At 33.4% G+C, this 17381-nt stretch overlaps 1 protein-coding gene across 1 annotated transcript in view; it reads right to left on the bottom strand.

Moving 5' to 3' along the window:
* Positions 1-17381, bottom strand: part of LOC144368307 (uncharacterized) — an 82241-nt gene that overhangs the window by 52894 nt on the left and 11966 nt on the right. Inside the window, exon 4 of the mRNA XM_078027119.1 lies at positions 3296-4088. The gene's annotated coding sequence lies outside the window, so the exon portion shown is untranslated. The remainder of the gene's footprint in view (positions 1-3295; positions 4089-17381) is intronic.

Genomic DNA, 17381 nt, shown 5'->3' with positions numbered 1-17381 from the left:
TAAATTTCCAAATTATGGGTTGGGGTTGTGGCTCAGCAGTAGAGTACTCACCTATCACATGCAAGGCGCTAGGGTCAATCCTCAGCACCACATAAAATAATTAAAATAAAGGTACAACTTAAAAAACCCAAAATATTTAATTTTTTTTAATTATAAATGCAATTTTTTTCATAGAGGGATAATCTTGTCTTCAGAAATCTATTTTTCAAGAGATTTGTCCACTTTACCTAAGTTATTGTATTTCTAGACATAATGCTTTTAATGTTTGTAGAATCTATGTATACCACCTAAAGATAATCTGTATTTTCTGTCATTTTTCTCAATTACTCTTGCTTGGTATTTCTCAGTTTTTAAAATCTTTTTAAAAACTTGATTTTTCCTGTAGTTTATCTGTTTTCTATTGGATTGTTTTCTGCTCTTTATGATTTCTTTGTCCTATTTACTTTGGATTTTATTTGCTTGTCTTTCTCTAGATTCTAAAGATAGAAATTAAGATCATTGATTTTAAATTGTCTTTCTGACATCAACATGAAGTTTTATATTTTCCTCTTAGTACCACTTTGGCTGCAAATTTTAGCATACATTCCTTTCATTGTCATTAAGTTTGAAAAATTTCCACTTTCTTTTGTGATTTTTTTTCTTTCATTTGTATTATTTAAGAGGATATTATTTGTATTTCTAGTATATGGCAATTTCATAGATACCTATAATTAATTATAACATAATTTTGTGTTCAGTAAACATAATTAGTATTTTAAAAATTTGTTGAGTTTATTAGTGGATGGAAATGGTAACAGCCCTGATTTTGGTCATTACACATTGTATAAATGTACTAAGTTATCATTTTGTGCCCCATGAATAACCATAAAATATTATCTGTTGACTTAAAAATGCAAAGTTGGTGAAACTTCCCTGCTTGTTTGGTTGAATTCTTAACCTTTCTCCCTGATTATACACCAAGGGGAGGAAATCTAGGTTCAAGTGTTATAACAATGTGAAACTTGCAAGACAAAGGCTATAGAACAGTGCAGGACAGTTGTACCATATTCCACGAACAAAATGTGCATCTGTGTATGCAGATTCAGGGCTATTTCTCAAAACACACCAGATGTGGATTTTCTGAGCATATCCTTCCTTGTTCATCCTGGTAGTATTTCAGGGGCTTTTGTTTCTTTTCCTCACAGCACAGATTATAAGAAATGAAAATTCAGGGGAAAACGATGCTGGCTAACATAAGGAATAGGAAGATGAGGATTTTGTTGTTTGAATCAATCAAAGAAAAAATTAGTCACATTAAAATTTTAAATAGTTATTTGACCAGCATTGATTCCTAAGTTAATAGCTCCGTTGGTAGAAGATCAAGACTCCACTCAATGGGTGGCAGAGAAATAATTAAGGTGCTAATGAAATAAGACAAAATATTTGATTGGTTCAACTGCAAAGCTCTTAGTTGCAAGTTAATTGTTGGTGTCTAGTGATTAATCTTGAGTTTCCTTTTTCTGTATTCATTGAGCTGTGGGTTGTTTTACTTCAATAGGAAGCCACAGTACTGGAGGGATCTCAATCTAATAACCTCCAAATTAATTTTTTAAAACAGTTTGAAGAATGAGTTTTTTTTCTCTCCTACGTTCTGAATTAGATTAGATGACTTGTTGGTGAAGGAGCCAGCAATAGAGAAAAATGCAGAATTGTAATTTCAGGTGGTGGGACTTAGTTCTGGAAAGGCTGCCATTGTATTGAGGGGGGAAGATGACTATATTTATTAGAATCATGGAGAAGTTTGGAAGCCAATGGAGCCCCTGGCAGATTTCCAAGGACACAGCACACCTTCCTTTCTTCATTGTTTTTTTCTCTCTCCTTCTCCTCCTCCTTCTCCATGCTCTTCTACTTCACCATTAGAAATATAGTATTATTTTCATAACCCTAACCCTATGATGAATTCTCTGTCAATTCTGAAGGTCTTAGGTCAGCAGGTCAAGAGATAGTATTATGCATTTTAAGTGCTACAATAGGTACCTGTTCTCCTTTCTTTTCTGTCTCCCTTTATGGACTTTCACTCTATTTTCTTCACAGGGTTCTCCATGGATTTCATTTGAATTAGAAAAAAATTGGAAGGCAGTGGTAGTCATACATGACTGAGGTTTTCCCCTTTTCTTTTTCTCTTTCAATTTCCTGGTGCTGGAGATTGAACCCAGGGCCTTGTGCTTGCAATGTAAGTACTATATGAACTTCACCAGCGCCCCCCACACACACACCTTTTTTTATTTCTTACAGAATGAGCTGTTTCTGCCACACACATGGAAAGAATATACTTATAAAAAAATTACATACTGTAGAATCTGCCTCAAGGATATTTTGCTGCCACCTTTTATTTATTTAATTATTTCAGCTGTATATGGACTCAATGACTTTGTATTTATGTGGTGCTAGGATCAACCCAGTGCCTCACACTTGCAAGGCAAATGCTCTACCCCTGAGCTACAACTCCAGCTTTTGCTGTCACCTTTTAAAAAATTATTAATTCAAACAGCTACATTGAATTATTTCTATAATAAAAGGGGAAATATAATAACTTTCAAAATTTTCCCCAAAAGTAGCTGGGGACTGTATCCACCAGTCTCAGACTTACAAGAGGTAATATGTTGTTGTGTCATTGCAAAGTTGCTTCCTAGGAAGCTGACTTACTAAGTAGAAATATTTGAGTTGTCCTGTGATCGTTGATTATTTTATCAAGGCTACCAGCACTTGAAGATCAGAAGTAAAGGAAGGAAATTTGCAGGCTGCTGCAATAAACTCAGGGCCAGAAAAGAGGACATGTACCTATTGTAGCACTTAAAATACATAATAGTATCTCTTGACCAGCAAAATATGTCTTTTCCTGTGAAATTGCATAGGTACATCCTTACCATTGGCAGATGTATCTTTAGATTCAGCTAAATCTGCCAGCAAATTCCTCTGTATTTCAAATCCAAAATCACTCATGCAAACACTTAAAACATTCAAGTGTAAAGCACAGGTTGACTACTTATCTCCCCAAGGGAGTGGCCATGTCTACACTGGGAGGTCTATTGAAGGTTTTTTGTTGTTGCTGCTGGTAATGGTGGTAGTTTCATGATAATGATTACAGTTTTTGTTCTGTCACTGTTTGTGGTAATTTTTAACTATTTCTAGGAAATAGCTGTAGACTAATAGCTTCATTAGTCTACACGAAAGGACACAAAAATTTTCTGAAGGATTATTTAAAATTTTTTTATAAATTTATGAAATGATCAATATGTAAGTGAACACGGCTTACCAAGCGATTGACCATGGATGATCCAGGCATTTTCCCCAGCCACTGCAGCTCTTCATGCTGCGCACTCATGTACTGGACAAATGCATAACCTCTGTGAACTGAGCATCCAACTATTTTCCCATACTTTGAAAAAATGGCTTCAATGTAAAACTTCTTGACAATGGCTGAGTTTAAATTGCCAATTAAAACACTGGAATTGATGGACCTGAGGTCATTATTGTTGGTGATGCTGTTAGCCTGTGTGTTGCCAGTCATGGTTAGCTCACCTAGTTTTAATCCTTAAACAAAGAAACTAAAGAACACAGTCATAAAGGAAACAAGTAGATACAAAGGTATCACTGGCTTTTTTAGCTTTTTAATATTATACTTAGGATAGCTCAAATCCCAAATTTAGTAATATAAAAGGTATACATTTCATGGCTCAATGTAACAAAAATACTCAACATACAAGTTTGAATAAATACCTGATTCACTTATCCAAAATTTATTTCTGAAAAATGACCAAATGTTTTCTTTTTCTTTTTTCAGTTAGCCCATCCTTTAATCACTTATTCTATATTTAATTTACTTTAAATTATTTTCATATCTAGAAAATAATAAAGCTCTATGATACCTTCTTTTGCAATTTCCAATCATTATCAAATGCAGAAAATGGAGAATAGAATACAAAGCAAGGTGCACATGTACAAACAACTTGACAATTCACTTGAAAACTTACCCAGGCTTTCTGTTTTACTTTGATATGTAAATTAATACAGGTTTTTTTTCTTCTTTCCTACTGGAAGATACATTGCTATGTAGGTAAAATAGACATAACAGAGAATAGGAAAGAAAGGAGGAAAAGAGGGAGAAGAAAATTTCATTAATTTGAAATTACATGTGAAAATTGTCATCTATTTCATTTATATTTTCTTCCAAACAAGTAATAATACTTCCATTGTTATGGATATTTACCAGCTAAAAATATATATCCTCACAACTTGCAGAGAAGCAGTACAGTGTTTCAAAGCTTGAGAAAACATAGCCAGTTTTTCTTCTACATTTGCCGTCATGTAATTAGTATTATGAATAGGTGGTCAAACATAAAGATGGTGGAATGAGATGGACATCATTACCCTAAGTACATATATGAAGACACAAATGGTATAATTCTACTTTCTATACAACCAGAGAAATGAAAAAATTGTGATATATATGTGGAATATGAATCATAATGCATTCTGCTGTTATATAAAAATTAAAATATATTTTTTAAAGAATGTAAAAAAAAGAAAAAGAAAATACACTGTAAAAAAGAAAATACACTGTTAGGCTGTACTCAAGCCTCTTTGTTTTCAAGTAGAAATTTATATGACATAATCCTACCTGAAATTGTCAATGGTGCCAATCATTTATTACAGTCTTCCTTTAACTTGGATGTTTACAAAGAGTTTCCTCTTTCTATAAATTTAAGGCCTAAAGGAATGGTTCAATGATATACAGACAGATAATTATTAGAGTCCTTATGGGCAAGGAGAGTACACAATTTATCCAGCATTTTTCTTCTATCACAACTTTTAGTCTCCTTTCAGAGCCACTTCAGTCTATAACATAGATACCTCCACTTTAGATCCACATTGGTTTATTGATAAACAAAAGATGTCTTGTATCCTAAGAAATATGGGAAGTATTGCCCTTTATCAGGATGCTAAAGCAAAGTTAGCCCATATTTGCTAAAAGAATTTCAGGAATAAACTGCCTTTTTGTGTGAATGAAAAACAACTTCCATAACAGAAAAAAAAATCTGATGAAATATGGAACATAGCAATGTAACCTCCAATTTCTCCCTGAGAACATGCATTTTTATTTCTCCATTGTCTATTATACGTATATATGTTATCAATTTCAATATCAAAACCCTATTATCAGAAACAGTCAATTCCATTAAAGGCTGTGGAAGCAAAAAAAAAAGGTATTAAAATCAGAAGTTCACTTAGAAAGTTTAGCATGAAAAAGAATAATTTTGAGAATAAGATATTTAATTAGAATTAATGCTGTATATGTTATTTAATTAAACCAATAGTATATGTCAATTACAAAACAACATATGTAGTCAGTGTTCATAATAATCAGAAAATTAACACACTTTGTAACTGTTGAAATTTTATTCTCAACCTCACTTTTTATTCCTTTAATACAAAGCTTCTATGTTGCCTGAGGACTCCTCTAATATTTTTAAAAATTGTTTTCTAAGCTTGGGAGAAGACTTAATTGTGTTTAGTCAAACTCAATTAAACTTCTATTTTGAACATTAGCTAATTGATATACTTAATTGGCAACGAATACATACTTATATGAGAATTCTTAAAATATCACAGCTACCAAATTAATAATTGCATTTGATATTTAAGAACCATTTTAAATGACATTTCTAAATTAAGCATTAATGTAGAAGAAGTCTTAAAAGCACGTAAATTGGATATGCCTGAAAACTTACCCACTATACATTTAAAACAGGAACTCCCAAATCAAAAGCAAACAACATAAAAGTGTTTTGAATAAAACTGCCAATTATTACTTCTGTGGTTATTAAAGCTTTAAGTCAAACTAGACCCCTCAACATTATGTTTGTCTATAATGAAGGCCTATTTACTAAACAAAATATTAAGCCATTTACATAAAAATTAAGAGTAAGACACTATTAGAAACAAAAAATATACCACAGCCTTTCAATTTAGCTACATTTAAATGGCTTCTTTATAAACTAATCAAGCTAGGAAAAGAAAAATGGTCACAATTTTTAAAAATTTTGCGATTTGAGCTATTGTAATCCTCAAGAAAAATGATACAAGAATCAAATGAAACAACAACAACAAAAATCAAAGTGTATATAACAATGTTAGCTGTGTCACATAGTGTTAGGTTCCATTTCTTACCAGTAGAGGTCAAAGTCAGTAAGATAATCCATGGATATCATATTACTTTATTTTTGCTGATATTTGGTAATTTTTTAAAATAACATAATCATTTTCTAGACTAAATATTTTCTATGGTTGACATTTTATTTTCCGGACAGGGATATATGGGTTAAAATGCAAACACAAGAAATGTTAGATTAGATTGGACCCATGGTTTACACAGCCCAGTGTTCTGCATTAGACAGTGGTCCTTGGTCAGATTTAACAGGATACTCTGGTACTCTAGAGTTCTCACTTTAAATGTCAACATGTGATCTTTGACATCATCCTTTTCTCATATGAGGGTGACCAAACCCCTGGCAAACTCCCAACTGTAGACTGTGTAATTGTAATCAATGACTACTAGGTACCCTAAAGTCTATATGCATCCAATCTCCCTCACAATGACTCACTTGCCAGTTTCTGTCAGCATTGAGGAGAATGAATGATTTTTTGTGGTTTCTTGTGTTATCACTTCAACATTCTCTGAAAGTCAAGCATCAAGTCTATTATTATTGTACTAATACTTCATTATTAGTCTACTGGTTGGCTTGTAACTTCGTATTACATGAATTTTCAATTAGTTGAGGAAGGACTTCCACTTTCAGTCATGATAAAATAACAGGAACTAAACTTAACCCACCTGACTCAAACAACTAGAAAACCAGGCAGACACAGATGAAGCAACTGTTTTTCAGACATTAAACCACAAGCAGTACAAAGCCAAGACAAGAGAGAATACAAATTAAGTCCTAGGGTAGCCCCAGCTTTCTGCCTAGAAAGCATATTTTAGATCACAGAGAAATAACAAGAGGCTGGGGGAGGTTTTGCAAATACAGACAGTGACCTGAGTTGAAGAGCTTAAAACCAGAGCTCAGAGTGTCTAAGAAGGCAGGACTTTGTGAGGCTGTGTGTGTGTGTGTGTGTGTGTGTGTGTGTGTGTGTTACTGAGGATTGAACCCAGGGCCTTGTGCATGTTAGGTAAGCACTCTACTAACTGATCTATAGACTCAGCCCTGTGAGGCAGTTTTCATGAGAGAAAAGAGCTATGGAGAAGAGGAACTCCAGAAATCTGCTTCAGGGTGTCCCTTGAATCAATGCTGATCTCTGCAACATGCATACAATGGGGAAAATTGCATGTGTCTGCTTAAAAAGCTATTGGAAAGCTGTGAACTATTAATCCCAAGATCCACAGTGAGTCTATCAGCAAAATTGGAGAGTCCTAACAGATTCCTGAGAGCATCAAATTTAGACATCAGAACCTTAGTTAACGGGGATAAATGATACCTAGGCCAATCCTAGTAAAGCATGAAAACCAGATGATAAAACTGAAGAAATCAAAATGACTATTAGAGAAAAGCATGATATTTATTTATTTATTTATTTGAGAGAAAGAAAGAAAGCAAATTTTTTAATATTTATTTTTTAGTTTTCGGCGGACACAACATCTTTGTTTGTATGTGGTCCTGAGGATCAAACCCCATCTGCAGGAATGCCAGGCGAGCATGCTACCGCTTGAGCCACATCCCCAGCCCAATGATATTTATTTTTAAAAATAGCAACAGGAAACACACCATCTCCAGCATCTGATCAAACCCCCTAGTCATCTGAGGCATTTGAAAAATATGACCATGCCCAAGAGGGAAATGAAAGATACGCAAATGAATCAAATGGAACTTTTAAAGAGAAAAATTTAAATATATAAAAGTTTTTTTTTTTAAATCACTGGATAGATAACCCAGGTGATAAAGCTTTGAAGAAGAGGGAAGAAAATCTGAAGCTGTACCAATAGAAAATAACCAAAATGTAAATGAAAAGCAAACAGCTTCAGGGATCAGTGAAGAGTATCAAGCTATTTAAAATGCCTCTAGAGTCCCAGAGAAGCTAACAGAAAAATATTCAGAAACAAAATGGCAAAGAACTTCTGACTATGACAAAAATGATACTCCTAGAATCTCAATGAATAAATACAAGCAGAATGAATACACAGAAAACCATATGAGATACATCAGAATCAAATTACTGGAAAGCAGTGATAAAGAGAAAAATTGGGGCTGTTAGGCATTAGGAAAATGATTACATTCTGACAGAAAAATGGGAGTAAGAATCAAATGCTGCAACTATAAAAAAATGACAAGGGAAATCTAATTTTTTTTCAGTAAAAGCAATTTATTTTTAATTCAGAAGGTTGGGTGAGCTAAATTGTCCATATGAAAGCTACCATAACAGACAAGCTGTAAACTACTGTCACCCCCAAAAATTTTTCTGTGATGATGTGAATATTCTATATCTGCACTATCAAGAAAGTATTTAATAATCATGCATGGTTTTTGAAATGCAGCTACTATGGCTAAGGAACTGATTTTTAAATTTTATTTAATTAGAATAAGATCATTTTCTAAGGGCTTGCTATACCCCAAAAGGGTAACAGGGTTTCAGCCCCCTAAAATACAGCCAATCAGAAAAAATCTACTTATGTCTAATAGAGAATGGATATATTTTTTTGTCCTGAAGACTTGGCAAAGGTTTGATTGTATTAGTTATATTTAACAATAACAACAAATAAGTTTAAGTAGCTGCCATGAGAACTAATTTAAAACATTAAGGTTGTTAGTCTGAAAATATCAGCCGAGATGGTGAATCCTCTGTAAAATCATAGAGAATGTGTTTAGAATGAATAAACATTTTCATTTGTATTCAAGGAGATTTTTATCCTTGAATCCCAATAGGATATATTAAAGGCAGCTCTAAAGTGTACTTTAGAGGAAATATTTTGTGGAGTATATAAAATTAACAGTAAATTTCACCCTTATCCCAGATTTGATGGTCCTGAATTTCCAATGTAAATATTAGAGGCACTCAGACTCAAATAAAGAGTAAACAACAGGCTGGGGATGTGGCTCAAGCAGTAGCGCACTCGCCTGGCATGGGTGCAGCCCAGGTTTGATCCTCAGCACCACGTACAAAGATGTTGTGTCGGCGGATAACTAAAAAATAAGTATTAAAATTCTCTTTCTCTCTCTTTCTCTCTCTCTCTCTCTCTCTCTCTCTCTCTCTCTCTCTCTCTCAAAAAAAAAAAAGAGTAAACAACAGAAAAAAGAGTAAACAGAAACAATAAAAATGCCCAGATGTTCCAGAGAATTAATCAACAATATTATTACATACCATATTCAAGAACTCAGAATAATAATTAAAGGGATACATAAAAATATATATTATATCCTTAAAGCAGTATTCAAATAAAGACCATAATATTAATTAAAACATAGCAAATATGGTAAGATATAAAAGATGCAAAATATAAAGTCTAAAGTTGTCATCTCTGAGAGAGCATGCACATAAAGGAGTGAGATGACATCCAGCTGAGAAGACCACAGAAACTTTCTTTAAAAAGATAATATTTGAATTAAATACTGAAAGATGTAGGAGTTCAACCGGCATATAGGAGTTTGCCAAATATTTTTTAATTCACTTCTCTGTAACAGAATACTTTTCTTAAACATGTTATGGGCATATATATGCATAATTACAAACAGGGGAAAACAGAAGATAAACTAATGTATTTAAGCCTCTTTTCTTGGAAAAAGTTAAGTCAAAAGAATGCCATAAAAAGTTTGAATTTATTCTTCAAAAAGCACCCATAAATTAGAAAAATATAACATATCCACCACAACAGTGACAAATTTTCAATGCATCTTAAGAAAAACTGCCTGTCAAAAATTTTAAAAATCTATTTGTATAAGTATGCTGTGAAAAAATGTGATCTTCATTTTGTAATAAAGAAATCACCACAGTATGTTTGTTATTATCCCTCTTATTTACAATATGATGAAGATTGAAGTCTTGAGCATTGAACTGATTTCTGAAATAAAACAAAAGTAAGCTTTTGAGAGTAAAATTTGGAGAAATATATAAATTTGAGAAATCTGAAGGGATATGTATACACATGTAAGAAAAAACATAATCACAACCTGAAGACATTTTGCAATTAAAATTGTACTTCTTCATTCTTTTTTAATAGTTACAAACTAAGTTATAATTTAGAATCAAAAATATTATCACAATATATACCAAGTATCATTACTTATTATTTGAACATCCATTTTATTATGTTGTTAAATAACTTACTACACACAACTTAAATTTGTTCATAGTAATAAAGTCATACCATCATATTCTTTGTGTGCTTGATGCACATTTGTCTTATTTACAATTTTCTTAGGTCACAAAAATACCTCAAGATGAACTCTGAAAATTTATTAATGACAAATCCCAGCATTGAAATTCTTTGATCAAACAGGATGGGGAATATTAGTCATCAATGCTCAACTATATTCCTGAAATATTGAACATTTTCCAATTAGCAGGGTAGAAACTACCTCTTTGCAAAGCATGTTCAAAGCAGATTTATCACCTGTCAGCTCTTCCCTAAAAGAAATTTCAGATTCATTAGGTTGAGTAGGAGGAATGGATGGATAATAACAGATGCTTTGATTTGTAATGGTGAATGAAGTTCAAGAGTTAAGTTAGGCTGGTTCCAGAAATGGAAAAAGCAAAACTCCTTTGCACTCCAGGAAAAATAAAGTAGAGATTGGAGCTTCCCAGGCATATATTCAGTCATTATTATTTAGAAATACAAAAAAGTCCTTTGGATTTTGTTTGTTCAAAGTATGCTTTGTTAAAACTGCAGATTACCTTTTCAATAAGTTGGTGTTACAACAATATGTGTGAATGATTACTGAACAATTCAATACCTGATTACAAAGAAAGAAAACACAGCTGTAAAAAAATAAAAATATTTGAAAAAAAGAAACTACACAACTACACAACTAAATAATACAATCAACAATTTATACTGAATAGAAATATATGAAATATTTCATCCATCAACAAGTAAATAAAATTTCTTAACAACAATAAAATTCAAAGAGATAAAACCACATTATAGTGTCAATCAGAAGTATTCACTTCAAACAGATTAAAGAACATTCATATTCTCTGTAATATAATCAAGTTGATATACTTCTAGGAAGTTTAGTGCATGTCTTTAACACTTTAGTCTTGAACACTTTCTCCTCTGCAAATGGAACTTTCAGTAGCAAATCAGCTGTCAAAGATGCAGATTATAATTATGTCTTTATGATACCTTCCCATTGCTTACCATGACCTAGTCATAAAAATTGTTTTGATTTATATAAAGAAGTCAAACCAGCAATCATGAGGCTCCCTTACTTGACTGGGGGAAATGGGTCAATCAGGGTCAGTATCCCTTGTGATAAAAGGGTCTTAGAAAATGGAACTAGTAAAAAACAAGCTTCCTCTGAATCGTTGAAGAGTTTGTGATTGGCACTATACCTACACTATCAGGGATTGTGCATTAAGAGGAGACACAACTCTATGCCACTGAGTACTGTTTAAACCATTATTTGTCCAAGAGCCATGAACCATGAGACATCATTATCTTGGTTTGTGACTGTCAACAACATCTAGTAGAAATGACAACCTGGTGAGCAGCCCCTTTCCTGGGCTGGGAATAGGCAGTCAGCAGAAGTGTGGAAGAAGTAATCAATGGTACATTCATTCTTTGTTCATATCACATTTTTAAAATGCCTGTTGTAGGAAATGCTTGAAATGGTTCCAAGTAGGAGATTATGAATTTTAAAAGACTATCTATAAGTCATTAAAACTATCTTTAAAAAGGTGTACAACAATTTCTATTTAATAATCAGCAAGCACTTATTGTTAACTGCCATTGAGCTAGGTACTTATTAAGTATTCATTTGCTGACACTAGTTTTTCCTTTTTTCCCCACTTATTTCCTCTGGGATCTGGAGTATTTCCAGGAAAGTGTTCCAAGTTACTTAACGAAGGTGTCAATCACTATAATGCACAAGAACTACACACTGAGAGGCCTTGTCACCACCATTACTAATGTCACCTTGAGGGGAATAGCCACAAACTGCCAGGACACACTTTATAATTTTTATTGAGAACAAATGCCTGATAAAGTATCTGGAGAATGCCCAGAGATTGTTCTTCTAATATTTCCTAATAAATTATAAGATCCACCAAACAGTAGACTCCTGAAATCATATAAAATAAAGTAGAAATAACATAAGTTTGTACTCAACTTTTTCTGAGTCACTTGATAATAAATACTATGACATAGTTCACCTTAACAAAGTTCAATCAGACAAATATGGAGAATCAAGGCAGACACACGATATTCACTTCTAAGTGCATATTATAAGAGAATTACCCTTGTGTACACACTGAAATAAAATCTGTTTTATTCACTACATTCATTCACTGAATAAAATATCTTTCTCTTTTTAAAACTCTTGGGTCACTTAAAACTAGAATTCCGAAGGTAAACTTCACTATGTCCACAGGAGAAATTCACTCTGAGTTAACAGGTGCATTCCATTCTTGTTCTCCTTTTCAAACTGGAATTAAATTTAGACCACTAAGTGACTTCATGTAGGCTACTAAATGGCCCACAGAGACAAATACCTGTCAATCATGATTGATGTGGCTTTGGCAGACTGGTTCTGGAGTGAAAGGTCTTAAATCCCACAACCACTGCCCTGAAATTTCCTGTATTCTCCTAAAATATAAATAAATGTCCACAAGAGGTGCTGTGGTGAACTTCCTTCAGCAAACTGACCTGTCTGAGGTTGCAATAAATAGCAAATAAAAATGGTGCAGTGAAAATTCCCTTGTAGTATACATCAGGTAAAGTCCCTATTTACAAATTTCTTCAATTCAACTACTACGAATGTAGATGTGGTGTCATATATGATACCATCTAGCAATGCAGGTGATGCAAATAAGTGACACAGAACATAATTTCTCAGTGGAAAAGATCCTATCCTTGTGGATGCAATAGTCCATTATGATACAAAGACTTTCCACATCTTCCCTCACCCTAGCTACCACATAAGGCAGAATCTGTAAGACATTGGAAAATTCTAAGAAATTAAAAATTGCATATGCCCTTCTCTTGATAAGAACTACAGTGTTGCTATTAATTTTTATCCCTTCTTTTGCTTAGTCAAGTTTAAAAACTGTTAAGATCTTACTCTAGAAATAATAGAAAGGACAGTGACTATAGGTATGAGATAATTAAGCCATTTAAGTGTCTTCATTCACTGGACATTTGTAGTCCCCACACAGACTTTGTAATCATTTTAACATCAGCATAAATAGTATAACATAGATTTTCCAACTTGGAAAGAAAAAATCTATTTTCATTTTTTAAAAGGGATGTCAATCAAGGTTATGCAAACAAGGATTCCAATTCCAGCTCTGCCTTTTTCTTACCGAGTAACTTTGGGCACTTTGTAACCTTTCTGATTCTGTTTTCTATATATAATTTAGAAATGGCAATAGGAACTGCTGATATGACTTTGAGAGGTTTAAATGAGATGTAGTATAACATTATGTACAGTATTTAGCATATAGGAAGTGAGTAAAACTCTTAGTTATTATTTAGAATATATGCACAAGTTAGAAATTCATGCCCTAGATTATTTTTCTTCAACAAAAATGACATTTACCCACTTTCCAGAATACTGAGTCAATTCAAGTATGATTTACATTTCTCCATTGACAATTTCCACATTCTCAGGCAGTTATCTGATAATCTGATGACTTTTATGAAACTAGATTTAGATAATGATTCTTAGTGTTTTACATCTGTTTCTTTCTAAAAGGGTTAGCTGGGTTCTTTGGAGATATGGCACACAACCTCCAATAATATTTGGTCTGAGGTCATTCCAATACATTAATCTCAACAGAAATTTTTGTAAATCAACATTACCGGAGAATGTTTTAGTTTATGGACATGTATCACAGCACTGGTTGATATTGATTGACTTTGTGCTCATGAGCAGTTAGGACCTACAGGTACCTCGCTTTGGTTTTATGGCCTAGCGCTTGGACAATACTGACATACTGGATTATACAATGTGGCAGAGATTATCATATTTACAGAAGAAAGAGAAGCACAATTTTGAGAAGCACAGATACACAGTCAATAAGTTGAACTACATAGTTGATAATGGTATGCTTTTAAATCTCTCATAATCTTTTAAGAACAGTGTTAAAAGGAATATAAACTCAATAACAAATTAAGGGATATTCAATTCTTATTTCAAATGGAATTCAGTACTTTATGACTGCCTATGAAAACATTCCTTTAGGGCTGGAGTTGTGGCTCAGTGGTACAGCACTTGCCTTGCAAGTGTGAGGCACTGGGTTTGATCCTAGCACTACATAAAACAAATAAAGGCATTGAGTCCGTATACAACTAAAATTTTTAAAAAACCCATGGTAGCACTACTATACATGATAGATTCAAAGAGAAAAGTAAAGCTATGGACAGGGAGTGGTTTCTATTGTATGAGGAAAAAGCCAGTTTTTTACTAAAGTATATTTATAAATAATAGCTATCACTATGCAGCTATTGTTTAGTTGATATCTGTGGCTTATTCAGTAAGACAAAACTGAATATCATTTAGGATCATAAACACAAACACCAATGACCTCAATTTTCCCCAAGATTTATACAGAAAAACATAGGTATTGGAAATATATAAGTAGGTTTTGTGGGCATGAAAGTCCAAAATCCAAAATGATTTTTAAAGAATGCTAATAGTTTCTTACCTACTGCATATTCAGCAAGCATTACTTATAGTACTGTCAGATTGTCCCCAAGGTTCTGTAAAATATAACAGGTACTTCTAGGGAACCATCACTAGAACTACAAGAACTCCCTAGAGGACTTTCTCATCAATAATAACACCTCCACCTGCAAAACCATGTCTTCAATGTAGTCCACACCTGCAGGCCACAATCTACACATAACACAAAACCTATTCCGAATCTGGACTAAAGTCATGCAATGCCTATTATCAGACTGAGGCAAAACTGGTGCTACTCTGGTTTTAAAGTATGCATCCCTCCAAAATGTCTATGTTGGAACTTATGCCCCAATGTGACAGCATTAAGAAGTGGAAGCTTTCAGAGGTGATTAAATCACAAAGGCAGAGCACTCATGAATGGGATTAGTGACCTTAGAAAAGACCTAGAAGGAAGTAGCTCAGCCTTTCAGGTTCTCCAGCCTGCCCTCCCTGTCAAAGCTGCTGTCTTGGAAGCAGAACCAGGTCCTTACCAGAAATCAAACCTGCCAGTACCTTGACTTGGACTTCCCAGACTCGAGAAATAAATTTCTGTTCTTTATAAATTACCTGATCTCTAGGATTGCTGTATGTATACACATGGATGTATAACCAATGTGACCCTGCAATCTGTACAGGTGGAAAAGTGAGAATTCATACCCTATTTGAATCAAATGTATGATATGTCAAGATCATTGTACTGTCTTGAGCAATTAATTAATTAATTAATTAATTAATTACCTGATCTCAGATATTTTGTTATAGCAGAGGAAATGGTCCAAGGCAGACACCTATTGTTACATTTTAAACACAGTGCAGGTCAAATGAAATGTAGCATTTAAAGACCTTAACACATTGAAAATTCTTGTGATACTTTAATGAAGACAGAATCCTAAGTCCTAAATCAGAATGGTATAATGAAAGTAGTAGCCTGAGAATCATGATCTAAGGCAAAATGTGTAGCATTCTTGATTTCCTCCAAGTAGAATGGATTGCCCTTTTAATTGGATCAAATAATAAAGCAAACTTTGAACATTTCTTTTTGTGTCAAAAAACAAATTATAGATAGCTTTCACAGTACTTGACATATGGTAATCATGCAATAAATGTTAATTATAAGCATATATCTCATACTGTGGCTCCTTTTAAGTTTTTTTATATAAATAACATTTTATATTTACATAGGAATTTGAAGTTCACAAAATGCTTCATTATTATTATCTCTTTGATTCTTATATGAACCTTGTGAAGTAGATGGGACTTATTATACTGGTCTTGGTTTACACAGAAAGCAACTAAGCTGAAAGTCTGGTGATACTGATCATACATCTACAGTGCAAAATCCAAGATCAGTAACTTTTAACTCAGCACTAAATGTAACTCCTATCTGTGTTTCATCTTAGTACAAAACAACTGAGTTAACTTGATCATTGTATTGGTGTTACCTTATTCATGAATTAGAGGGTCTTATTTTCTTCTCAAGGTGTATTAACTTGAACATCACATGGTATTCGAATTCCTGTGGGAATAATAATCTCTGAAAAATAGTGTTTGGGAAGTACTGAAGGACCTTTTCATCTATCTAACACAACTTTCCTCCATTTTTCCTCTGAATCATTTCCATTTACAATGATAGCAACAAGAGTACATTGATTTTAATGCATCAGGTTAACAAGTTTTTATTTAAATTCATCAACACAGACTCTTAGAAATGTCAGTCATTAATCTATTGCCAGGTATCAACTGGTGAAATATATATCCCAAATTTTCCTCCTTCAGAAAAGATTAGAAAGGCATATAAGGCCTACCAAAGAGGAAAATCAACAGCACAGTTCAGTTAACTGTGAAATATACTGTCCTTGGGATCTAATAATTATTGAGCAAAACATAAACTCAAATAAGCTGCTTGCAATTGCCTACAACAATGTCCAGAACCACAGCTGTGAGCTATCCTCGGCAGATGCAGGGTGAGACCTTCTCTGTGCTAAACATCTGCCCTGCTGTTGGAGAAAAAATAAACTTCTGGCAGCTATAAAGTCACTCAGGCTTATCTCCCATGTCACAGAGCAACAAGGGGCAAACAAAAACCTTATGCAATTAATGAGACTTGACAATCCATCCTTGATGGCAAATTAATATACTTCGTAGTTTCATTTCCTTCTGATTGCAAGATGCTAACCATATGCCATGGTCTGAATTCTAGACTGACAGCCTAATAGTATATCTTACCCAGCCACAGTTTCTATGCATTGTTTCCTTGGAGAGCTGCACACTTAGAGAATGCATAATTAGACTTTGGTAGTTGATACTTCAACGATTAAACAGATTAAATAGGGTCCTGCATGGGACAATAATACCTGCATTTAAGGAGCTGATAATGATTATTAATACAATTATGTGCACCTGCAGTCAATAAGGAAAAATCTAAGCAAAACTGTACATTCAAATAATCATCATATATAAATGATG

Source organism: Ictidomys tridecemlineatus, chromosome 11 (assembly GCF_052094955.1).
Source record: "Ictidomys tridecemlineatus isolate mIctTri1 chromosome 11, mIctTri1.hap1, whole genome shotgun sequence".
NCBI classification, from domain to species: domain Eukaryota; kingdom Metazoa; phylum Chordata; class Mammalia; order Rodentia; family Sciuridae; genus Ictidomys; species Ictidomys tridecemlineatus.
Note: the sequence above shows the minus strand (reverse complement) of the source record. Positions and strands in the feature narration are given on the sequence as shown.